The sequence below is a fragment of the Dermochelys coriacea genome, chromosome 8 (assembly GCF_009764565.3).
Source record: "Dermochelys coriacea isolate rDerCor1 chromosome 8, rDerCor1.pri.v4, whole genome shotgun sequence".
In the NCBI taxonomy this organism is placed as follows: domain Eukaryota; kingdom Metazoa; phylum Chordata; order Testudines; family Dermochelyidae; genus Dermochelys; species Dermochelys coriacea.
In genome coordinates, this window is record NC_050075.1 from 104179680 (window position 1) to 104205543 (window position 25864).

Consider the following 25864-nt stretch of genomic DNA (forward strand, 5'->3'; position numbering starts at 1 on the left):
CTGGTAAACAAGGGAGGCAAAGTTGGAACTCAAGTTGTGAGGGGGTGCCTCTTTGTGTCTGATTTTATGTTAGTTTTTCTGTAATCAGCTCCTCCTATTTAAGACAGACTGATTTCATTTCTACTTGAGCTTTAAGATGGGCATTGACTGGGGCTGGAAATTACATGTTGGAAATGAGCATGTAACACTGGCTACATTTGAGTGTCTCCTGCTAATGGCATTGAGAAGAGCCTGCTGTCTGTGTCTACTAGAGGGAGCCCTTTAGAACAGAGATTCTCAACCTTTTTCTTTCTGAACCCCCTCCACCCCCCCACCCCAACATGCTATAAAAACTCCACAGCCCACCTGTGCCACAATAACTGGTTTTGTGCATATAAAAGCCAGGGCTGGTGTTAGGGGTAGTAAGCAGGGCAATTGCCTGGGGGCCCACGGCTCAGGGCCCCCATGAAGCTACATTGCTCAGGCTTCAGCTCCGGGTGGCGGGGCTCAGGGACCTGGGCTTCAGCCCCATGCGGTGGGACTTCAGCTTTCTGCCCTGGGCCCCAGTGAGTCTGATGCTGACCATGCTTGGAGGGCCCCTCCTAAAACCTGCTAGAGGCCCTGGACCCCTGGTTGAGAATCACAGCTTTAGATCAAACAGCTGGGAAAATCTTGGTGCGGTAGCTCCAGGGCTGTATCCCAACTGCAGACCTATGCCAAGAGCTGTGAGGTTATTACAAACAGCTCTGGGGCTATTTCCGTCCACCGAAGCTTCCTTTGTCCTTGCTGTTGGCCGTTGTCAGAGTTTCACTTCATTAGGTATAATTGGGTTTTCTCGCTCCTGGCTGGACAAACCAGAGAACTTTCTTCACTGCATGACAATTTATCAGAGGGTGCTTGGTAATGAGGGCTGCTGACCTTCAACTGGGGAAAGGAAGAGGAGAAAATGGGTTGGATACACAGAATTTTAAACAGTGTTTGTTTCCCTCATGCACTGTGCAAACCCGTCCTGAAAGCGAATTCACCTGCCACGACCCGAGGTCCTTTGTTTTTCCTGCAGCAGCTGTTGGCGTGGCTAATGAATGGGAAAATGCTTTGCTTTCAGTGCTTGAATTCCGGTCAGGGACGGTAAGTCAAGGAGAGCCTCATTTTTTCCTAAAACCCTTTGCTTGACAACGTGTGTGTGAGTGACACAGCTGATGCTCCGGGGATCGAACCAGGGATCTGCAGAGCTAAAAGCGTGAGCTGCTACAGCTTGAGCTAAAGATCTGTAGCTGGGGCTGTAACAGAATCGTGTTGTCTGTGGATTGGGCACACAGAGGGGCCCTGTAACACTGGCCAGTGGGGTGCGTGTCTGCAATAAATTTTTTATGCTGCATGTACTTAGGGGACTAGCTGGTTCCATGGAGTGGAATTGCCAGAGGAAGTATTTCATCAGTGACGCCAGCTTCACATTTGACTCCGGTTGGCAGTGGCTCAGAGCTGTTACCATCCACAACTGGCCACCTTGCTGAAAAGTGAAGGGACTGCTTGAGCCTATGAGACTGGACGCCTCTCAGCCAAGCTAGTCCTGCGGGGCTGAAGCCCTTCAGGCTGTGGTGGTGGCAAAGAGAGGAACCAGGGTTTGTCTCCTTGCACTGGAAATTTACCGTCCCCCCCTCCCCGCAGCTCCAGGGCAGAGTGAGCTCATTGAAAAACTCAAACCCAGCTTTTGATCTCCGTACAGCTACATGGGGGTCACTCTGGATTTATCAAAGGGTGAATGAGATCAGAAGCTAGCCCAGAACATCTGCACATACCTTTTGTGAATGACTTTCTGGGCCTCGAGACGTCTTATCCCAGTTTTTCAGGAAGCTCTTTCGTTTGCCATCAACGGTTGAGCAATATGAGTACAGTCTGCTCTGCCGAACACCCAGCCAAGGATCGGTGTTGCCCCTTGGTTCCCCCAGAAGGCTGGGGTAGGACCTGAAATAGGTTGTGGAAGAGGGGTCTTTATTTAACAAAGCTCATGTCTGACCGGAGACAGACTAAAGCTGATGCAGCATCCATAGAGTTGTGCTTACTACTGTTGTGTGTTGGTAAAGCGCTCGGGTGGTGAAAGGCGGTTGTGTACATTAGGGCAGGGAGTCAGGTGGGGAACAGTCATAATAGCCCCCCACCTCCACTTCTCCGCTGAGCAAGTGCCCTCAAGGTGACCATTGCACATATAGTATGTGTGTATTTGCCCAGAGTGGACCATGCATATATGGACCTGTTGTGTTTATAATTGCACAGGGAAGTATATATAAAACAGACCGCCATGCTAAAAACGTATCCATGATGTCTTAGAAATAACGCATAGATTTTATGTGCCTCTAGTTGATGTGAATCCTGATGAATTGCTTCGAGCTGACAGAGCTTAGTTCTGCCTGAAAATTAAATCTTCCCAACAGGTCTGCCTACATTTAAAACCCAGCTCATTTTTTGTAGGCGGATGTGTTACTCTGCCCCCCTGCGCAACAAGCTTGGGTCCAGTCTAATGTGAGCATTGGTCTGGAGAGAGGTTAATCTAAGACCGTGGGAAGATCCTCCTTTGTCTGTCGTCGTTTTATTTGTATTACTGTAGGACGAACAGGGCAAACGCATTGCAAGCTCTTTGGGGCATGGATTGCTGATTACTGTCTAAACGGACAGGACAGCCAGGGCAGAGAGGTGAAGTGATAGTCATCTGCTGAGGGTATTTTAGCCTGGAAAATGCTGACTTCTAGGCTCTGCTCCTCAACTGGTGTGAGTCCACATTGTCCGTCAATCAGTGGAGTCTGGCTGAGGATCACACCCTGTTCCCCCATTTGTGTGCATTAACTGGAAACAGTTGTCTCCATGTACTGGTGGTTCTCTGCCTTTTCCGCACCGGGGGGATCCTCCTCCCATCTAGCCTAGACTCCCCTTCCTTTTTATAATGTGGGACTGGCAGGGTAGACAGCACCCTTGATTCCTGTGCTTGACCTGAGGCTGGGAACCCGGGACGTACACCATCGTCGCTAAGCTATGGCAAGAGGCGTTTGTGTATAACCCACCATGTGCTGTGGGCGGCTATAGCCTACTGATCTAAGCACAAATGCAGCATTCAGAGGAGGTTGCTCCATGGAAACAAGAAGGCAGAGGTTAAGCAAACTCGTCTGCACTGCTTACACCGTTACTGTTCTGATATTGCCAGGAACACGGTGACCGCTGCCCAGAGCACCACGCCGGTGCAGGCACTGCGAAGTCTCCAGAAAGGAAAGGAACCAGCATCATCACGGGGTTGGTGCTTGGTTTGTGGCACTAGCCTCGAGAGCTGATCCCCTTGCTCCAAAGGGCCCTGCAAGTTGTTGCTCGTTTTGACCGCCCTCGCCAGCTCCGGTACTTCAAAGGGAAATATTCAACTTGGAAAAGATACGACCCGGGGAGGGGGGAATAAGACAGAAGTCTATAAAATCATGACTGGTGTCAAGACCGTGAATAGGGAAGTGTTTTTTACCCCTTCACATGGCACAAGAACTAAGGGATCACCCAATGAAATTACTAGACAGCAGGTTTAAAACAAAAGGAAGTACTACACACAACTCACAGTCAACCTGTGGAACTCCTTGCCAGGAGATGTTGTGAAGACCAAAAGTATACCTAGGTTCAAAAAAGAACTAGGTAAGTTCATGGAGGATAGGTCCATCAATGGCTGTTGGCCAAAATGATCAGGAATGCAACCCATGCTCCAGGTGTCCTAAACCTGACTGCCAGAAGCTGAGACTGGACCAGATCACTTGATAATTGCCTTGTTCTGTTCATTCCCTCTGTTCAACCCTCACCATGCTCCAAGGCTTGGCACTTTTATTGAATCCATGTGCAAAGTCCTATGTTTTCCTCCTTAATGGGAAGGGTGGGAGCAGCAGCGACACCAGGCATTAGGGACGGGTGTGGGGTAAGGATCGGGGCCGGGCACTGGGGGTGGACATGGAGTGGGGTCGAGGATCTGGGCCAGGCATGGGGGACAGGCGCAGGGTGAGGATCGGGGACAGGCACTGGGGACAGGCACGGAGTGAGGAGCGGGGACAGGCACTGGGGCCAGGTGCGTGGGGCCAGGCACTGGGGACGGGGGCAGGGCAGGGCAGGGGGTGAGGATCGGGGCAGGGCTCCGGGGACGGGCGCCAGGGTGAGGATCGGGGCCAGGCGCTGGGGACGGGCGCAGTGCGGGGGTGAGGATCGGGGACAGGTGCTGGGGATGGGCGCCGGGGTGAGGATCGGGGACGGGCGCCGGGGTGAGGATCGGGAACGGGCACGGGTTGAGGATCGGGGACAGGCACCAGGGACGGGCGCCAGGGTGAGGATCGGGGACAGGCGCCGGGGACGGTCGCGGCATGGGGGTGAAGATCAGGGCCAGGCACCAGGGACGGGTGCGGTGCCAGGGTGAGGATCAGGGACAGACACCGGGGTGAGGATCGGGGCCAGGCACCGGGGACGGGCATGGCGCCGGGGTGAGGATGGGGCCAGGCGCCGGGGACGAGCGCCGGGATGAGGATCGGGGCTGAGCAGTGAGCGTCTCTGGAAGAGTCAGGGACGTAGGCGTGGAGGGGAATGCAGCATTTTGCAGCGCTCAGCACCGGTGATGTTGCAAGCCGACTTTGTGGCGCCCTCTGAGGGAGGCTGCTAAGGTGGATTTCCTTGGAGTTTAGATCCCGCATCTCGTAAGCGCACGAGGCATTGAAATGCCATCTGGTCTGCTGCAGTGGCTCCTCCTCCTGACCTTCTGGGAGAGGACACAGCACATCAGCCGCCCCCCCCCCCCCCAAGCAGCCCTGCCTCTGGGCAGAGATCTCCCAAAGCACTGCCCTGCATTTTGTGGCCTGAGTTGGCCTGATCCCAGTACCCTGGAGAGGTGCAGGCGGGTAAAAGATGAGGCAGTTAAATACCAAGCCACTTAGCCTCCTCCCACCTGGCTTTGCTCACCTTGCCTTCTGCCACTGTGCAGCCTGGTCTGTGAATTCTGGAGGCATCTCCCTTAAATTACCGTGAGCCTGGTGTATTCACCCCACAGCCCGCTACCTTTTCTCCCACCCATCCCTTTGGCCCTTCTGTTTGGATCACGCTTGTGATTGGTTTGAGGAGTGGAACTGGGGGAACCGGGGCCAGGTTTCAGCGGGATCTAGATCGGCCTGACACTAGGGGGCTTGAGGATGCAAGGCCAGGCCAGGCAGGGGGCTTCTTGCCCATTAACTCTGGAGCCTCAGCAGATGACGCTGGCCTCTTGGCACGCTCAGCAAAGCTCTCTCTGCTACAACTCTGCCAGCCTCCCACAGCGCTCAATGGCAAATGAAATAACTGGGTTCCCCTATGACCGATGGATGGCGGGCTGTCCATCCATCGGTTTGATACTGCCAGCCATCTTTGCTCTCCTACTGGGGTGGGCGAAGGGACCTCTTACTCTGAGCATGCTCATTTCACTGCTGCACCTGCAGCTCCTTCGCTCGACACCCCAGCCTCTGCATCCTCGGGGCCTAAGGTTGCCAACTTTCTAGTTGCACAAAAACGAACACCTTAGCCCCGCCCCTGCCCCGAGGCCCCGCCCTTTCCTCGAGGCCCCACCCCCACTCATCACATTCCCCCACCCTCCCTCACTTTCACTGGGTTGGGGTGTGGGAGGGGGTGAGGGCTATAACTGGGCATGCGGGCTCCAGGATGGGGACAGAAATGAGGGGTTCAGGGTGCGGGAGGGGGCTCCGGGCTGGAGCAGAGAGTTGGGGTGCAGGAGGGGGTGAGGCTCTGGCTAGAGGTGTGGGCTCTGGGGTGGGGCTGGGGTTGAGGGGTTTGGGGTGCAGGAGGGGGCTCCAGGCTGGGGGTGGGGCCGAGGGATTCGGAATGCGGGAGGGGGCTGCGGGTTGAGGCAGGGGGTTGGGCTGCAGGAGGGGGTGAGGGGTTCAGGGTGTGGGAGGGAGCTCGGGGCAGAGGGTTGCAGGGCAGGGAGGGTCCGGGCTCTGAGGTGGGTCCGGGGATGACGGGTTTGGGGTTCAGGTGTGGGCTCAGGGCTGGGGCAGGGGGTTGGGGCGTGGACTTACCTTGGGTGGCTCCCAGTGAGTGGGGCAGGGTTAAGGCAGGCTGCCTGCCTGTCCTGGTACCGCACTGTGCACCAGAAGCAGCCAGCGGCTCCGTGCCCATTGAGGGCTGTCTTTCTCGTCACCGGTTTGCCTTCCCGTTTCCCAGCAGCCCTGTAGCCAGCCAGCAAACATCCCGATAACCCGGTCACATGCAGCATTCATAGGTGGTCCCAGAGCAGCCCCAGGGCTGTCACAGGCACTCCAGCACACCTCTGCCTCCCAGCCCTGCCTGCGTCTCTGAGGGCGAGTGACGGATACCAGTGGCTGAGATGAGAAAGTGTCGTACGGCAGTGGACTGAGACTCCGGAGATCTGGGTTCCGCTTCCACCCCTCCCCAGAACATCCTGCTCTTCTAAGATGCGTGTATCAGCAACTTCAACACAAGTCTTATCAGGAAGGACAAGTGGGGTCAAGCTGCCCTCTCTGTGGCACCCAACCCACCGCCTTACTTAAGCTAAGCCTGCTGACTTGGCTAATTTACAGCCTGCTGACTTGGCTGCTTTTAGCAATAAGCCATAGTGGTTTCAGGCACTTTACTGGTTTGCCAAAGTCTCCCCGTACACAGTCACTTCATCTCTCAGTGGCTCAGGTTCCTGTCAGTACAATGGGTACAGTTCTCCGTCTTCTTCCTCCCAGCTTTGTCTGTCTGGGCTATTTACATTGTAAGTCCTCCAGGGAAGGGCCCATCTCTCACTATGTACAGCGCCAAGTGCAGTGGAGCCTCAAGGTGCTACTGTAACACAAATATAAAAGTCCATTGTTGTTAGCCTCACTGTATAAATGCAGGGATTAAGCCCGACAGAAGGTTTAAAACCAGCATTGCCGAGTTCAGACCTGGTGTAAGTGGTACGGTCCATAGATTAAAATCAATCTGATTAAGGAACCTCTGTTACCACAGCATATGAGTGTGTCCTGACCTTTATTGGGTTTAGCCTCACAACCCCCCAGTGAGGTACAGCGGCGTGGTTACCCCCATTGTCCGAATGGGGAAATGACGCACAGAGGCAAAGTAACTGACCCAAGGTCCCACGGGGAGAGACTTGAATGTGGATCTTCTAGATCAGTGGCTTTCAATCTTTCCAGAACAATGTACCCTTTTCCGGAGTCTGGTTTATCATGTGTACCCCAAGTTTCACCTCCCTTAAAACTATTTACTTACAAAATCAGACATAAAAATACTGAAGTGTCCCAGCACACGGTTACTGAAATATTGCTTACTGTCTACTTTTTATCATATAATTATAAAATAAATTGATTGGAATATAAATATGGTACTTACATTTCAGTGTGTAGTACATAAAGCAGTATAAACAAGTCGTTGGCCATAGGAAATTTTAGCTTCTACTGACTTTGCAGGTGTTTTTTATGGAGCCTGTTGAAGAACTAGGGAAATATCTAGATGAGTTGTTGTACCCCTGCGAAGACTCTACAGACCCCTAGTTGAGGGCCCCTGTTCTAGGGGCCTAGCCACCGGACCATCCTTTCTCTCTAATGGGAATGCATCTGCTTAGGCCAGATTTGAATGTAACCAGAGGCGGCACGTCTGAGCATCCAGCAGTTTCCTGTAGCTAAACACATCCTGGAGGTGCGCAGGGTGCGCCGACGCTAATGATCAGCCTCTTCTGTACGTGGCCTGGGATCACCCTCATCTGCTAAGCAGGGGCAGTGATCCACAAAACAGAGATGAGCTTGCACTGTAGGACGCACAGGAAATAAACTGGCCTCGGCGAGCAACCCCGAGCAGTTGAGTCACTTGCAGAGCTGTTTCAATCTTAGATTTCTTTAGTGATTTCTGTAGCTAGCTAGTTTCCTTGCTGAATCCACCCCCTGAATGAAATATCTCTGAGCCAGGGTTGACCTCCCGTGGCAGAGAAGGCTTTGTGCTTAACACACGCGTGCGCACACACACACACACACGCGTGTGCAATTGCATTTCAAACAATAACAGCAACAGCCGTAGCACAGGGCAGCGGGGCTGCAGTCAGGAAAATGTGGCTCTTGCTTCCCTCTGCGTCCCTTTCATCCTTCCCAGTCGGCCGCGCTGGTTCTCTGACGTGTGATGGCTTTTGGCTAATTATGCTGTCCCTGCTTATGCCTGTCTGTCTAAGGCTGATTGTCTTATTAATATTGTTTGCTTTAATGGCCAGGATCAACACAGAGACAGGGGACCTTCCTTTCGCTTCTCCTTTTCCCATAGCAGTACAGTTAATGTCTCGGGAAGCAGCATGACCTAGTTCAGCGGTTCTCAAACTTTAGCAACCTGAGGACCCCCATTTTGGTTTAAAATATTTTTTGCGGACCCTCCAGCCCCTCCCACTCAGCCCCAGGCCCCACGCCCGCTCCTCTTCCCCACCTCTTTCCATCCCCTCCCCCGAGCATGCCCTGTCCCCCATCCTCCTTTCCCTCCTAGCGCCTCCTGCATGCCGCTGAACAGCTGTCCACCTGGCGTGCAGGGCACGCTGGGAGGGAGGGGGAGGAGTTGATCAGTGGGGCCCGCGGACCTCCTGGAGTACCCTCGCGGATCCCCAGCAGTCCGCGGACCCCAGTTTGAGAAATCCTAGCCTAGTAGTTAGGGCTCGGCACTGGCAGTTAGGGGACCTGAGTTCTATTCCTGGCCTTGTTTTGTGCTTCTGTTTCCCCTCCCACCCTTTGTTCCTACTGAGTAGTGAGCTGTTAAGGTGGGCTTGGAATGCACTCGCTTGTCCACTGTTAGTACAATGGGCCCCCGGTCTCCACTGGCTGGCAGGAGCCTCGAGAGGTCATCCAGGACCAAGGATGACCAAGGATGAGGCAGGACCAAGGAAACCTAGCCCATCTCTGACAGGTGTTTGCCTAGCCTGTTCTTAAAAACCTCCAGGGAGGGGGATTTCCCAGTCCTGGCACTAAATACTGCTACGGATGACATCACTGGAACTCCCTTGTTATTTAAGGGCAGATTTATAGGTAACATGCAGCATTTCGGTACAGCCCCGTTATTCCCCCGAGGAGCCCCATAGCACATGAGCAGCTGTACCATTGCCTTCCAATGCACCCCAGAGGGACAATTCAAGGTGTGGAAGCTAATCGCAATCTGACCCACTTCTGGCCCTTTAGATTCCCAGCAATTGTCCTGTCTGGCCTTGGCTCCTCTGAAGTTACTAGGCTACCTGTGACCTACCCTTCTGTGGGAATTAACCAGACGTGGGCCTTACATGAAATCCCAAATTCAAATGCCCCAGAATCAAGGTGCTATTCCAAACCCATGCTTAGATCCAAGCCTTCCAGCTGGTCCTGGTGCTTCTCATGAGCTGAACCAAAACCCCAGAGCCACAAATCTCCCAGAGTCCTGGGCTGTTTGAAACCCCATTTAGGAGTGTCAGTTTGCATCTTCAGCCCGTCCTTGAATCATCCACCAGGCCAGTTTCCTCCCTCACCCCCTTGAAATTCCCGGTGCACCCATGAGGTCTCAAAGAAACCAGTTGACTCATCTGATGATCTGTGTCATCCATTTATCCCGTCTGGGAGTGGTTGATCTATGTGGAGGGGGAGGGCACTAGTAACCCTGGAACTGAAGCAGATAAGTGCACCCGTCACCGTAGTATCTGAACGCCAAGTGGGTGAGAAAGGAAGAGTGTGGATGGTTGAATTGTGGAGGGAAGGTTGGGGAAGGGAATCCACTGAGTGTAACTCAAACAGAAGGCTAGAGAGCAAGGATGGAACGAACAAGTCATGTGCCTCGCATCACACTCATCTCTTGTTTGTGTTACATCCCTTTCCACCGCTTTTCCTCCGTCTTTGTCGTAGGTTGTCTGCCATCCTGTGGATAGGGACGCCACAGGGTGATGTTGCCGTGATCTGCACCCGCCAGTGTTAGAGTGGGTCTGAAAACAGAATCCCCGTCCCAGAGGAAATCCTGATATTTCTGCAGTTATTTTCATCTTGAATCAGGACGAAATGTAGAAACATCGACAGTTGTCATGGAATGAAAAGATGGGAAAAATGTCAATCCAGACATATCAAAGTCGTTTGTTTTGACATTATTTTTTTTATTTGAAACAAAGTGTTTTCTCCTCAGGGTGCAGAGAAGAGCCACGAGAATGATCAGAGGATTAGAAAACCTTCCTTCTAGCCATAGGCTCAAGGAGCTCGATCTATTTCGCTTAACAAAGAGAAGGTTTAGGGGTGGATTGATCACAGTCTGTAAGTACCTACATGGAGACAAATATTTGGTACTGGGCTCTTCAATCTAGCAGAGAAAGGTCTAACATGCACCAGTGACTGGAAGTTGAAGTGACACAACTTCAGAATGGAACTAAGGTGTATATTTTTAATGTTGAGGGTAATTAATCACTGGAACAATGTACCAAGAGTCGGGGCAGTTTCTCCATCACTGATAATTTTTTAACCAAGATGGGATGTTTTTCTAAAAGATCTGCTCTAGGAATTATTTTGGGAAGTTCTCTGGCCTGTATTATACAGCAAGTCAGACTACATGATCCCAGTATTCCCTTTGAACCTTGCAACCTAAGAATCTCTTCCATTTTCTTCTTTATAGGTTCTTACAACACCCTCATCATCAGAGTATCTGAGCAACTTCCAGTAGTATGTTAAACAACATGATTAGCACCTGTCACCTGTGCTTTATTCTCTCTCTCATCCTCTCCCCCATGGGAGAACTGTGTGCACAGGGAAGCATTTTGTTCCCATAGGGTTTTGTTTTTTCAAACGCACAAGCTGCTCCGTGTGTGTATATATGTGAGAAGGCTGGTCGGAGGGGCATGCTGTGACGTGAAGACAACATTTTAAGTTGAAGTGTCAATTTGAAATAATCGGTTGGTTCTGAAACAACCGATTTGCTTCAGAAAATTGAAAAAAAAAATCAAACCCAACATTTTCCCATAGAAAAATTTGACAAAAAATACTTTCTGACAAAACCCAGAACTTTTCCACCTCAGATTTGTAATTTGTTCTAATCACTGTGTGTATGCGATGTCGGCTTTATCTTTCCTTTGGTGCAAAGCTAAGGCTGGTGTGGCCAAGCCTCAAGTATCAGCCTGCATGGATTGACAAACCTGCTTTTGTTCCCCTTTGACAGCCATGCCAAGAGGAAGCTACAGCCCCAACAGCTGCTGTTGCTACCTTGATTGCTTTGGATTGCCCTTTTAATTTTGACTGTCCCTTGTTGCCACATCATGCAAATAGGGTCGTTAAGGTTCCATGTGGCTTTATTAGCTCAGCAAGTGGGGAGGAGGGAGATGCCATTCACCAGCTGTCTGCAGCCAGATCCCCCACCAGTCCATCCTACTGCCCCCCTGCCTCTGTACACCCACTAAGGCTTTTGTTTTAAGTTCAGGCTTTGGGAAAGGCTGCTGTTTAGACTGGCTGCTGGTCACTGAGAGGGTTGTTCTATCAGTCACTGTGCAAACTACAGGCTTGGGGGAGGCAGTGGGTGGGAGGGAAGGGCTGACAGTGACCTATATAAACAGAAGAGAGGAATCGCTGTCTTCCCTGAATCCCAAATAAGATTCCTGCCTTGCCTTCCAAACTGTTGCAGGTTCCTGAGCCCCTTTTCCCCTTGACCTGTCTTGGGCCATCTTGCATGGTGTTGTGGTGGTCTCCAGTGATGGTGCAGCTGCTGGGTGAATGGGAGCTTTGTGGGGGTGCGGTGCTGGGGAGATGCACTGCGGAGGCCAGCTGCAAGGGGCCCAGCTTGGAACACCCCAATGGCCAGGGCTGGGTGGTGGTGGGGCTTTGGGGAATGTCCCAGTGGGGATGAAGGGCTCTTGATCTCCAGTCCCTCTTGGAAGGAGAAGGACGCTGCCCCCTGCGAGAACTGTGCAGAGCGGCTTTGCTGCCTCAACTGCCCAGAGACTTTACCAAGGAAAATACAGCTTAATCCTCCTTGAATTTCCTTCCTCCCATTTTAACCAGACATGATGGGAACCTGGGACCCTAGGCACAAACTTTCTGTCACCTGAAGTGAGGGAGTATCTCATCTCAGCTCCACTGAGGAAGTGGCAGTAGTACGTTGTTATCCTCTCTGCTAGGGGACATGTCACACAATACTTTTGGGGTATCTCACCCCCCTCTTATCTATGTTAACTTCAGTATATACCTAGCCCCAATTACTGGGGACTCCTAGTGGACTTTCCAGGGCAGAGGCCATCTGTTCACTGCGTGCGTACAGCTCCTAGCACAATGGGGTCCTAATCCCAGACTGGGGCCTCCAAGTGCTACACTAATGCAAATAATAATTCTCGTCTCTTCTCGTGTATTTACTCCACCAGCTGAAAAGTCCTGACCTCTGCAGACGGGGTAGAGAATGAGCTCAGGCTGACACAGCACCTTTCACCCCGGCATGCATTATGGACAGATTGTGTGGTGTGTGTATGCTGCTTCCCTGCTTAAGTGCAGCTGCTTCTGGGGTGAAGCGCAGCAAGTGCCCTAGTACACAACAATGCTGCATACAAAGAATGCCTCCTCCAATTGAAACAGTAGGTCAGGGGGGTGTAACCCTCAAGTTGGAATTTGGACAAGACATCAGGCTGGCTAAGGCTCCTTTTCTTGCTAATTACCATGGGATCAGCAAAGGCTCATGCAGTCAGGGCATATCTGTTTTATTCAAAATGCCAGCTCTTCCAGCAGCATTAATATCATCTGGGAGGGAAGCACACCTCATAGAATTTCAGGGTTAAAGGGGACCTCAGGAGGTCATCTAGTCCAATCCCCTATTTTTGCCCCAGATCCCTAAATGGCCCCCTCAAGGATTGAGCTCACAACCCTGGGTTTAGCAGGCCAATACTCAAACCACTGAGCTATCCCTCCATCCCCATCACTCTTGAATCACTACATGAAAGCTTATGCTTAAATAAATTTGTTAGTCTCTAGGGTGCCACAAGTCCTCCTGTTCATTTTACTTTTGTACTCTCTCTCTACATGTTTCCCAGCCAGCTACTAACCCAGCAGATGCCCACTTAACTTGCGAGAACAGTCCCATTGCTTGATGTGTGAGAGCGGCAGCCAGGGCCGTGGGGCTAGGCAGACTTGCTTTCTTCAATCAACTCAGTTCTGCTGCTGCATCAGGTGGCCAGCGGAAATCTGCTGGTCTCTGTTCAGCGGCAGACATCTCCCCCAGCCGACCCCCGCCGTCACCAGTGGGAACTCAGACTGGCTCCCTCAGCGTGCCGATAATATCAGGAGATGGATTTTTCTTCCCCTTTCAGAGGTACACTCCACATGAAATGCAGTGGATCTAATTTACCTAGATTTCAGTAAGGCATTTGATACCGTGCCACATGGGGAATTATTAGTTAAATTGGAGAAGATGGGGATCAATATGAACATCAAAAGGTGGATAAGGAATTGGTTAAAGGGGAGACTGCAACGGGTCCTACTGAAAGGCGAACTGTCAGGTTGGAGGGAGGTTACCAGTGGAGTTCCTCAGGGATCGGTTTTGGGACCAATCTTATTTAATCTTTTTATTACTGACCTTGGCACAAAAAGTGGGAATGTGCTAATAAAGTTTGCAGATGATACAAAGCTGGGAGGTATTGCCAATTCAGAGAAGGATCGGGATATTATACAGGAGGATCTGGATGACCTTGTAAACTGGAGTAATAGTAATAGGATGAAATTTAATAGAGAGAAGTGTAAGGTTATGCATTTAGGGATTAATAGCAAGAATTTTAGTTATAAGTTGGGGATGCATCAATTAGAAGTAACGGAAGAGGAGAAGGACCTTGGCGTATTGGTTGATCATAGGATGACTATGAACTGCCAGTGTGATATGGCTGTGAAAAAAGCTAATGCGGTTTTGGGATGCATCAGGAGAGGCATTTCCAGTAGGGATAAGGAGGTTTTAGTACCGTTATACAAGGCACTGGTGAGACCTCACCTAGAATACTGTGTGCAGTTCTGGTCTCCCATGTTTAAAAAGGATGAATTCAAACTGGAGCAGGTACAGAGAAGGGCTACTAGGATGATCCGAGGAATGGAAAACTTGTCTTATGAAAGGAGACTTAAGGAGCTTGGCTTGTTTAGCCTAACTAAAAGAAGGTTGAGGGGAGATATGATTGCTCTCTATAAATATATCAGAGGGATAAATACAGGAGAGGGAGAGGAATTATTTAAGCTCAGCACCAATGTGGACACAAGAACAAATGGGTATAAACTGGCCACCAGGAAGTTTAGACTTGAAATTAGACGAAGGTTTCTAACCATCAGAGGAGTGAAGTTTTGGAATAGCCTTCCAAGGGAAGCAGTGGGGGCAAAAGATCTATCTGGTTTTAAGATTCTATTCAATAAGTTTATGGAGGAGATGGTATGATGGGATAATGGGATTTTGGTAAGTAATTGATCTTTAAATATTCAGGGTAAATAGGCCAAATCCCCTGAGATGGGATATTAGACGGATGGGATCTGAGTTACTACAGAAAATTCTTTCCTGGGTATCTGGCTGGTGAATCTTGCCCATATGCTCAGGGTTTAGCTGATCGCCATATTTGGGGTCGGGAAGGAATTTTCCTCCAGGGCAGATTGGAGAGGCCCTGGAGGTTTTTCGCCTTCCTCTGTAGCATGGGGCATGAGTGACTTGAGGGAGGCTTCTCTGCTCCTTGAAGTCTTTAAACCATGATTTAAGGACTTCAATAGCTCAGACATAGGTGAGGTTTTTCGTCTGAGTGGGTGGGTGAGATTCTGTGGCCTGCGCTGTGCAGGAGGTCTGACTAGATGATCAGAATGGTCACTTCTGACCTTAGTATCTATGAATCTATGCTGCCTCAGGGCTCAGTTTCTAATGCATGGCTTGAGTCCTTCCATAGGCAGACGTGAAAGGATAAACCCTGACTGCTGCTGGCTCACAATCACAGTTCTGAGATCTAGGCAGTGTGCTGCAATGGATTGAGCAGGCGCGCAGGACTTAGGAGACCTTGGTTTTATTCCCAGCCCTGCCACTGCCTTGCTGTGTGCCCCTAAATAAATCACTTTGCCACTGTGTAGCTCTGTTTCCTTTCCCAGACTTTGCACGTCCTGCCTATTTAGGTTGTAATCTCTTCAGCACTGGGACTGTCTCTCGCTGTGGGTCTGTCCAGTGCCTGGCACACTGGGCCGGTGATCCTAGCTGCGTCTCCCCGGTGCGACCCTGATTCTGCTAATAATATCTAGTGAAAGTGTTGAACAGACGGAGAGCTATGAAGTGTGGGGGAGACAGGAACCTCTGCTAAACAGCCCTGCAGGGGAGAGGTGGAGAAGCCGGCTGGGGAGATAGAGGAGTGAAAAGAGAGTGGCTTGCTGGAAAGATTGGAGATCCCCAAGGCCACGTTTTAATCCATGGACTAATACCTCGAAACCTGACATTTGGAGCTGGGGAGTGGGAGCCCTTTTAAACATCAGCAGAGCGGAACAGCTGCCCTGGGGGACGTTCAGCGATTCAAGAGGAACTCAGTTTTAAAACTTTGTTCAGTGCATGCTCTCTTCGCACTGCTGAGATTCCTGCCAGCCCAATGGGCCCCTCTTCTTTTTTTTTCTGGCGCTTCTTTCAAACTTTGCCTGTAGTGAAAGTCAAAACAATAAAATGTGATTATGACTCTGTATATTTAATGTCCTCTCTTTAATTATATATCCACTCAGCCCCAGGCCAGATGGTGGAGTCTGTATGCTAAGGCCAAACACCTCTTGATTTCAAGGAGAGTTTAGAGTGAGGGTTTGATCTCCTTCACTGTTTGTTCACTGGGAGTTGTACCGGCTTCTGCCTGCCCATAACTTCCCAGGACACAGAAATACTCGCCACTCTGTGGCCCATTTTATCTATTTATCCATTTATAGGCAACTGGAGTTTGCAGTGGACCCTTTTTATAATGGGAGGCTCATTCTCAGCTGGATGCACTCTTCTCCTTCGCCTCTGCAAATATTGTGTGGTGTTACTGTGTGCTGCTGTCATGTTCCACCCCAGAGGTGGCTGCATTCCAGTGGCAGGCAAAGTGATTTCTGTGTGTTATGAGTCTTGATTCTGACTTGCTGTGGTCACTCTTACACTGATTCAACTCCATTGATACCAGTGGAGCTACTCCTGATTTACAGAGGGGTCAGTGAGACTGGAAGGAGCCCTATGGTTTGGAAAACACGTTGGAATCCAAGGTAGACAAGAGTGGTTTCCTTTAGAATATCAATATTTTGCCAACACTTAGCAGCATCTCAGATTCTAGTGTGTTTGCTATGACCCTATATTTAGCATAAGAGGTAAGAGCAGTACCTAAAATGCCAGAGCATGGGAATTGTGGGTAAATGTTGATTTTTTAATGGCAACCACTGTACAGTCATCATCTTATCATGCTGGTCAGTATTATCTCACTGCTGCCTTGTATTTCTTCCCATCTGTTGTAGCCACCTTTTGCCCTTTGTCTAAAACTTGGATTTTCAGCTCTTTAGCACAGGGGCTGTCTTTTTGTTCTGTGTTTGTGCAGTACCTGGAGTCCTGGCCTCTACAGGCAGCCACAATACAAATAAATACAAATAATGTAGAAATAGAAAATATTTTTCTATGACAGAACATGCTTCCTGTTCCAAATCAACCCCTCCTCAGAAAAACTGTCTCCTGCCCAGATCTCCAGTATGTGGCCAGCGCTGTGTGAAATCAACATAACAAATGGGATGTGCAGGCCACTACAGGGCAAGCTGGGGATAGAACCAAGCTGTGTGTCCAAGGAGTGATCCCAGGGCTTAATTTGTAATGAAAGAGGTGTCAGGGCTCAAGCAATTTTTTTACTTTCCTAACTGATGCAGCAGACCCAGAGATGCTGGGGCTATGAACAGCCAAGCCTAGCAGTGCCGGGGCTAAGCCCCGGCATGCCCTGGCACAGATTAAGCACTGGATGATCCTGCCCCACTGAGGCACTGGGAGTTTTGCTGTTATCAGTGGGAGGCAGGGTCAGACCTTGGATGGGAGGAAGGCCGGGGACCCTGTCCCTGCCATGTTGGTTGAAAGCATTCATCGAAGGGGGGGTTGATTCTAAACTGAGCAGGGACATGTGCTCACCAGATGGGCCGTTGGCTCCTTCATTGCCTCAGAAAGAGGCTTTTTTCCCTTGTGCTGCTGTCCCATCCTGCTTCCATGTCATCCTCATGCCGTAATCCCCCATCCCATGCCCCGATATCCTAGCTTCCGAAGTCTGTGCTCTGTGTGGATCCTTCCACTGCCGGGTTCTCCCACCCCCCTTCCTTCCCTGCCCCTTATAGCTGTTTGCATAACCTACCAGAGGCGGATGGTTCCAGCCTCCAGACAGCATCTGCTTCGTAGATCACTTTGCTCCAGTTAGTTTCTTTGGCCTTCCTGCCACGGAGCAGGGCAGAGGATAGTTGTATCGCACCCTCCCCTTGACTTGTTTCTGCGGGAATGGTGCAGATCTGATTGGGTACCTCTGGATCTCATCAAATTAGCAGAGGAGAAGGCAATGATTTATAGCTCGGTGCTGGAGAGTGCTATTTCCACCGGTTTGGCTACGGTCCAGCGGGCGTTCATGGTGCAGCTGCTGGCAGGTGTGCCAGGCAGGCATGTATCAAGAGGGCTGGAATTGGAATGGGCTCAAACTTAGACTGCTCCTTTCTCCATGGATCTGTCGGACCAGGGGATAGGCTCACAAGAGGAGTCCGTGAAGCCCCATTACTTAGGACATCTCTCCACGGACAAAGCTAGGATTCAATCCTGCATGATTTATTTGGCATAGACAATCTGGTCAAGCCAAGCCACAGCATTCTTATCAACGATGTTCGAGGCACAAAGACCTCCAGGAAGTTGAGTCATTTTGCCGTCCTTAACAAGGTGTGTCATAGTTTGTGGCTGCCCACAGTGACCTAGTGGAGACTGTCTCTATAACACCACCGCTGCAACACAAATTGGTGTCCGGTACGAAACCGGTTGAGAAGGCTCCATTGTCTTTGTGGTAAATCAAACCCGGGTTGATGTTGAGCGGGGTCCCAGACAAGGTAATTATTTCTCTTTCTCTGTGGACCATGAAGCTCACCATGCATCCTTTACCATAAATCCCTCATTGGATTGAAACATATTCTGGAACTAATCAGAGGTGGGTGAAGGAGGAATCCCTATCTAGATGAAGTTTGGTCTAAGGTTTGGGGCTTAAATCAGTGGTTGGGTTTGGATTTAGTGGCACTTTGGATTCAGGAGCTGCTTTCATGAGACTTTTTTCGGGGGGCGGGATATCCTGAGATCAGCTGGTCATGCTAGATTTCCACCATCTTGGACCACATCTCGTGACCATCCGCTTCATCCAGACTGGAACTGGAGAGCAGAGCCCAAAAGAAAAGGGCAGTTTTGGGTGCACAGATCCAAATCCGTAACCTCTTACTGCTGGAAGGAGTTTTGGATACCTAGTTCTGCTCTGGCCTGGTCTCGAGCAGAAGTGTCTTTTCCATCTCTAATTGCAATGATTGTGTGACAGACTGCAGGAGGTGCACAGTCACCAGCAGGGCTGCCTAATGGTTAGGTGGGGATTTGTTCGGGCACCTCCCCTTTGAAAGCACAGTCCGGTTCTTAACTGCCCCTTCCCCAAGGATTTCCAGTCCTCCCCTTTAGCACAGAGACTTTGTTGGGGTTGGATCCTCGAACAGTCAAGGCATTTTCCAGCAACTCTCTCCCCTAGATGAAGACTCCCAGGGTGGTAATGTCCTCTCAGAGTGGGTAGAGGAGCCCGGGCCCACCCTCTCCACTTGGCTCCAGTCCAGGGCCCAAAGGTGGCAACTACACTCAACTCATTGGTGTACTAAGCCACTGCCCTCCCCTGGACCACTTCCTATCCCAGTCTCTATTTGTTTCCTGGAGTAACTGGCTCTAATCAAGTCTCTGGCCTGCAGTCTCGGTCCCCTCCCTCTCCACCATGGGTTTGCACAGGGCCTGTGTTGCCAGCTCCCAGGTAGGATTTTTCCTTCAGAGCTCAGAGCAGCCCTCTGCTCCCTTCCCCTGCCTGCCTCTGAACTGCTCCTCTCCCCTTTTTAAAGCCCTGCCTCCAGCTTGTGCAGGCTTTGCAGGGGCAGCTGAGCAGGGCCCAGAGCTGCTCCTTAACCCCTTGCTCTCCAGTGTGGGGTTTGGACACCCCATCACACAAACTCAACCCCCAGGGCTTCCCAGTTGCTCTGATCAAGGCTGCCAGGATCTGGGCAGCCATTGTTTCAGTTGAGTGGTCTTTCAAAGGCGACCTGCAAGGCACTTTTTAAAAACAAAATAGGACCTCTGCCCTCTATTTGACTTGTTTATGATTTTTAGATTTTTCCTTAAATATATCAGGCAGGTGAAATATATTCAGTCTCCACAAGGTTTGGTGAAGGTCTCTGAGGATGTATGTCTTGTATGCTCGCATCTTAACTGTAGAGGTGTCCAAACTTTAACAAAGATACCCATTCTCCAAAATGGGTGCTGGTTTTTAGGGTTAAATAGCTCTGAACAAAGGGATTTTAAAGACTCTGACTAAAAGTCCTTAAAGCCCTTCTCATTTGCTCAGCTCTCCACTCTTCTTGGCTTATGTGCCGTCAACCTTCCACTAATTCTCCAGTGATTATAGAACAGGGGTGGGCAAACTACAGTCCGCGGGCCACATCCAGCCCATCAGACCTTTCAATCTATCCCTCAAACTCCTGCCAGGGAGCGGCTCGGAGACTTTCCCCGCTCCATGCAGCTCCTGGAAGCAGCAGCATGTCCCCGCTCCAGTTCCTACACATAGGGGCAGCCAAGGGGCTCAGCACGCTGCCCCCACACCAAGTGCCGGCTCTGCAGCTCCCATTGGCCGGGAACCATGGCCAATGGGAATTGCAGGGGTGGTGCCTGCAGACAGGGCAGCGCGCAGAGATGCCTGACCAAGCCTCCGCATAGGAGCTGGAGGGGAGACATGCTGCTGCTTCTGGGAGCTGCTTGAGATAAGCCCCGCCCGGATCATGCACCCCTGAGTCCCCCTCCATGCTCCAACCCCATCCCTGATTCCCCTCCCACCCTCCAAACCCCTCGGTCCCAGCCCGGAGAATCCTCCTGCACCCCAAACTCCTCATCCCCAGAGCCTGCATCCCCAGCCAGAGCCCTCACCACCCCCCGCACCCCAACCCCCGTCACAGCCTGGAGCCCCCTCCCGCACAGTGAACTCCTCATTTCTAGCCCCACCCCAGAGCCCACACCCTCCCAGCCAGAGCTCTCACATCCTCCCGCACCCCAACCCCCAATTTGACGAGCATTCATGGCTCCATACAATTTCCATACCCAGATGTGGCCCTCAGGCCAAAAAGTTTGCCCACCCCGTTATAGAATCGGCCAGGCTTGACAGGACTTGGATTCCTTATATATGAAACTGAGCATTTAATAGTGATGACAAAAAAAAAAGAAACTTTAAAAAACCTCTCAACCCTCTCAGACCTTCTCAATAGAACATGGGAAAGCAAAAAGGAAAAGCACAAGTACATTTCCCCCCGCCCCCTTTGCTTGTCACTTTTAAGAACATCCCTTCCCTGCCCCGAGGAATGGAGGAGAAATCGTTGATCGGTGTCCCATTTAGTCCAAAACAGGAGATGCCGTCATGAATAGTGAGTTTCTCTGTCTCTCTGCGTTGAGAATGTTTTTGTACTCTTTTGATGGATCGAATAAATCCAAAGGCAGGAAAAAAACCCTCCACTCTGCAGCTTGTAATATAATCGGATGAGCACAAATGCTGCATAGAGGGTTGTTTTTCATTATTTTTAAGAATTCCTCCCCCCCGCACACACACACAACCCTTTAATAGCTGGCAAATCATTGTCGGCAAAAAAAATCCGCATGCACTCACCCTGAGGCAGCCATGCAATGACTAGATGTGAGCTTTGTTTCCAGTTGTATTTCACTGGCTTTAGCAATGGTTAGTTACCCGGTGCTAGAGGGCCTCTTTGCACCACTGGTATGTGACAGAGTGGGTGAGTGGCTAAGACCCAGCACTGGGAGGTATCTGGAGACCTGGGTTTCTGTTCCTGGTTCTGCTTTGTGATCTTGGGGGCGTCACTTCAGCTCTCTGTACCTGTTTCCCCTCCCACCTTGTCTGCCTATCTACCAGCACCCATCCCTGCAGTAGCTGGGTGCCTTCCATGTAAAACTGATAGCAATAGTGAAATGCTGATGGATTTCATGGAGTCTCTGGCTCTTGCCACACGAAAGAATCAGTGTGGGGTAGATTGGTGTGTTGCTGGGTTTTTTTCAGTGTTCTTAACTTACTTTTATTTTTCTTTGGCTAAGGTTGATTTGCTCCTGGGTGGCTGTGGGGGTTGCATGTGGGGGTTTCTGGGTAGAAGGGGTATCAGTGTCATGTGTGGCGTTCATACAGCAGAAAGACCTTTTTGAAGAGGAAGGTTTGACCTCATCCCTAAAAAAAGATCAAAAGCTCAATTCACCCCATTTCCTCTGGAAGTTTAGTCTGTAGCCAGATCCCCTGGACTGAGAATGCTTTGTCCTTTCAGATCCTAAGCTGTTTGGGGCAAAGGCTGTGTCTGTACAGCACCTGACACAAGTTGTAGTCTCTAGGTGCTGTTGCAATAATGGATACAGAGGTCTTATTTAGCCACAGATTGGCTTCAATGTACACAGCCTCAGTCCTGATCAGTTGGAGCCTATCGAGTGTTTCATTCTCCAGAAACCATTTAGTGTTCGGTGCCCCAGATTTCAACCTTGAAATGCTCCAGTGAGGGGTACCTTAGACGTGTCTAGGTATAATAAATAGAACTGTTCAAAACTCGGGATTTCCAATTCGTGAGAGATTTTGACATTTGGTTTTGTTCAAATTTGGAACAAGCCCAAATTTTTCAAACTTTCTCAGTCACTGGAAGCTCCCCCCTCCCCCCAGATTTTGTTTTGGATACACTGACGTGGTGATTCCCAAACCAAATCTGCTTCTCAGAGGCAAGGGCTGCGTGAAATTGTTATTTTTGTGTTTCACCATGAAAATGACCAGCACCTCAATGTCCGTTTCACTCAGCAGCTGTGGGTGTTCTCCAGGTCTGTGGTTCGGGGCAACTCCATCATGCAGACAGCCCTGGGGATGGAGACACCAAGGCTTCAGACTCCTGGGCCAGCTGGTTCCCTGGGCTGCCCCAACTCAAGCTGGGGTTCTCAGGGCTTCCCGGCTCCCTGCTACAGAGCCCCCAGTCAGAGTTGGGGCTTCCAGCTCTGCAGCAGGGAGCCTGAAAACCCTGGAAGTCCTGGCATGGTGGGGCTGCCCCAAAGCTATGCACTTTGGAAGCCGGGGTTCCTGCAAGAATGTGTGCGGGGGGTCCCCAGCAGCCCACCAGGTGAGCAGGGCTGGCAGGGAACCAGGCAGGGTTCTGCCAGAACCTGTCTCTGACATGGTGAGAGTTCATCAAATCCAACTTGCTTTAGTGAGATATTTTGTTAGATGAACCGGCATTTTCCCGGTGAAACTCTGTTTTCATCAGAAAATTTCTGACCAGCTCTGCAAATAAAGCATACGATTTGCAGGTGACTGCACTGATGTCAAGGTTTCGACTTGCCCTTGAAACGCTTGCACTGCCCAGATGCTGTTGGCTCTGAGAGAAAAATTCTCCCCTGGGCTTCCCGGGGAATGTGCTGGAGCTGCACTTAATGTTCACTGAAATATGGACTCCACCTGCCAGACCACATTCCAGGGCCGAGCAGCATGTACATAACAGCCAGCCTGAAACATCCCCTCTGCTATCAGGTCTCTCTGCAGAGAAGGGAGGGCAGGGCCCGGTGACTCAGTCTTGGCCGTGACCTTGCTCCCACAGTCCTTGTGCTGCGTGCGAAAGCGGCTGAGTGTGAGCAGTGTGTCCATGGGGATGTGTGTAAGATGTAGTCGTTAGTGCTGTAATAATAAGTCTTGAGCCTCGTGAGTCCACACAGTCCCTGGGCATGTCAGAGCCGGCGTGGGAATAAGCAACATCCTGCAACGAGGTGCTTAGCTTCACGCTCCCTGTTTTGGGGGCTCTCCTGTGTTTACACAGGAGTAACCTGGAGCCATCGAGCAGCGGCTCTGTAATGCAGCATCAGTTTCTTCTGCAGCAGCACTGAGAGCAGCAATGGGCTACCACAGTCCTTGGCTGTATAAAAAGGGGATTCTCCAACAGATGTAGGGAGGCGGTGTGAACTCTGGATAGGGCCACTGATGAGACTGCTGCTGCAATGCTGCATGTGATCGTGGACTTCAGAAGGGTGTTGGGAAATTGGGAGAGGGTTCAGAGAAGGACCACAAGGCCAACTGGAGGTCTGGAAAAGCTGCCTCGTTCTGGAGACTCAAGCAGCTCAATCTACTTAGAAATTCAAGAGGAGGTTAAGGAGCAGCCGGTGTTTACAATCTGTAAACACCTGCGCTGGCAGAAGAGATCTGATAGGAGAAGGCTTTTTAATCTAGCAGGCAAAGATGTACAGGGTCCTTTGGCTGGAAGCTGAAACCAATAAAATTCAAACTGGAAATAAGCTGTAAATTTCTAACAATGAAGGTAAGGAATTCTGGGAACATCTGAGCTAGGGGTGGATTATCCTTCATTTGGAATCTTTAAATCAAGACCCCAATGTCTTTCTAGAAGATCTGCTCTAGCTCCACCGGAAGTTATGGGGCTGGCTGCGGGAAATGCTGGGGATGTTCTCAGGCAGGAGGTCGGACTAGAAGGTCATAACCATCTCTTCTGCCTGGAAACCTCGGAGATCTATTCGAGTGGCTGCCGTCTCAGAAAGGCGGCCAGTGAGCTTGGAAATTGAAAGGTGCATGGGGTGTAGCCCATGTTTGCTGAGGGGAGTAATGAGGACGAGGAACCTAATTGGTCGGAAGTTGTAGCTTGGTAAATGTATGAATGATGGGATGGCCTGAGACAGCAGGGGCTGGACTTGATGACCCAGGAGGTCCCTTCCATTCCTATATTCTTATGTCTCCTATTGCCCTCTAGTGGCTGCTCCATGTGGAGGGAGAGCAGCCTACTACTGCTAACAGAGTTATTCCTTTAGCTCACGTGGTAGTAACTTGTGTCGCCACGGCGACGGGTCTGCCAATGACCCAAGCCAGGGGTCGTTACATAAGCAGAAAACTCTCTCTCCAGGCAATCAAGCTGTTGGACTCTCTGTCAAGTCAAGAGTTTCATACCCCACACATTGTAAGCTGACCTGACGCAGAAGGTGTCAGCGGCCTAGAAGGACAAAGCCCCTCCCTCCTCTGCCAGCTATGTCCAGGCTGGTGATGGGATCCAGACACTGCATTCGGGGCTGGACCTTCCGAGTTCGGGGGTTTGTATCCAGGGGGCTGGGTCTGCCTCCGGGGTACTTTTCCCCTATTCTGTTAACACCATTGTCCTTCCTGTGTCCTGACACAGAGAAGGGAATAAACGGTTGATTCTGAGCAGCTGGAATCGGCCTTTGGAAGGCTCTGCTATCTTGGCTACATCTCTGCTCAGATTCCCTTGGCCTTGGTTTCTAATTGAAACCTACCTGCCCTAAATCATGTTATTTCTATCAAGCCCTCTGTGTTCCTCTGGCAGCGATGCAGCTGTTATCTGTTTCTCTCTCCTCTCCTGGACCTTCCTGTCATCATCCTTTGATAAATTCAGAGTCCTCCCCCACTCCGGCTTTCCCAGCGCAGCTGCCCTTTCTGAGCTAGCCTCCCGGTTCCCCCTGGTTCAGCTCCTCCCTGTCCAGCCACCTCCCCCGGAGCTGTGGTCAGTCCCACTCCTAGGCTGGCTGGCTGGGGATGGCAAAGGATCGCTTGCTGTCCCTGCAGCACCCCAGCTCCTGGCTGTCCACGGCGCTTGCCTCCTTAGCGTAGATTCTCCCATGTGGTCAGTTCACGGCAGTGAACTTTGTTAGGAACGTTCAGGCTTTATTTAAATACCCAGGTGAGGGAACCTGGGTGCTCATAAAAGCAAGAGGCTTCTAGCGCTACCTTGAGCTGGGCGTAGTTCAAACAGCTGCTCCCCAGCCTTCCCCATCTTCACTCTGCCTGTGCCCCTCAATCCTGCCCGGCAGCACCCAGCGGAGGTTGAGACGGGGAGATGGCGAACCAAATGCAGTAGGGAAAAGCAGACCCCATGGCCGGTGGGGTCAGGGAACCAAAAGAGCTTGAAAAGGGGAGGATTGGGGATGGAACTAGGCTGCTCTGTTAAAGGATGGGGGCTCGCCACGAAGGGCAGCTGTAGACAAACACGGTGAAGAAACCAGGCGTGCTCTGTGTTCTGTGCAGTGTCTGGCACCATGGGGGTGTGGGCCAGGACAGGCTGCTGGCACGACAGTCACACAAGCAGTACATAACAATCATATAGAACTGGGAACAAGAAGGGGGAAATAAGGGCAATTAGTTGGGTTTTTTAACATCTCGCTGGCTTGCTCTGTGTGGTATCTAGATCGTGTGCCACTCAGCTGATTCTAGTAACAGTGAACCCCCTTCCATGGATCTACCCCGCTTTGGGTGCGCTGTGGACACACGTCGACCTCGTTTTCTTTCTCAGTAGCTGGTAGCTTGTGAGTGACGCTCACCTGCCCTGTATGTGACCCAGCCAGAGCCTAGCGCCCCCGGTACTGTGTTCTCGTCTCCGAGAATGGCCCTGACAATGTTCTGCTCCTCCGAAAGCCAGACGGGCGAGGCAGGTGGCCAGAGAAGAGCTAACGTCTGGATGGTTGGGGCCATGAGCCATGGCTTCTGTAGCATGTGGAAATAGGGAGGGGTGTGTGTGTGTGTGTGCGCGTGCGCATACACCTTCCCTCTGGCTTGTACCCTTTCTCTGCATGCAGCACATGACCTCCTGTGGGTAGCTGTGGCTCCACCAGA

General features: G+C 51.0%; 1 protein-coding gene and 1 long non-coding RNA gene across 2 annotated transcripts in view; one reads left to right on the plus strand and one right to left on the minus strand.

The window, feature by feature from the left end:
• The window catches only part of LOC119859766 (phosphatidylinositol 3-kinase regulatory subunit gamma), a 341485-nt gene that overhangs the window by 11092 nt on the left and 304529 nt on the right, over nucleotides 1-25864 (plus strand). The window lies entirely within an intron of this gene.
• Nucleotides 442-16540, minus strand: LOC122461260. The gene is made up of 4 exons (XR_006283132.1): nucleotides 16529-16540; nucleotides 14983-14991; nucleotides 11134-11151; nucleotides 442-581 (listed from the first exon to the last, which is right to left on the minus strand). It is a non-coding gene; the product is annotated as an uncharacterized LOC122461260 (long non-coding RNA).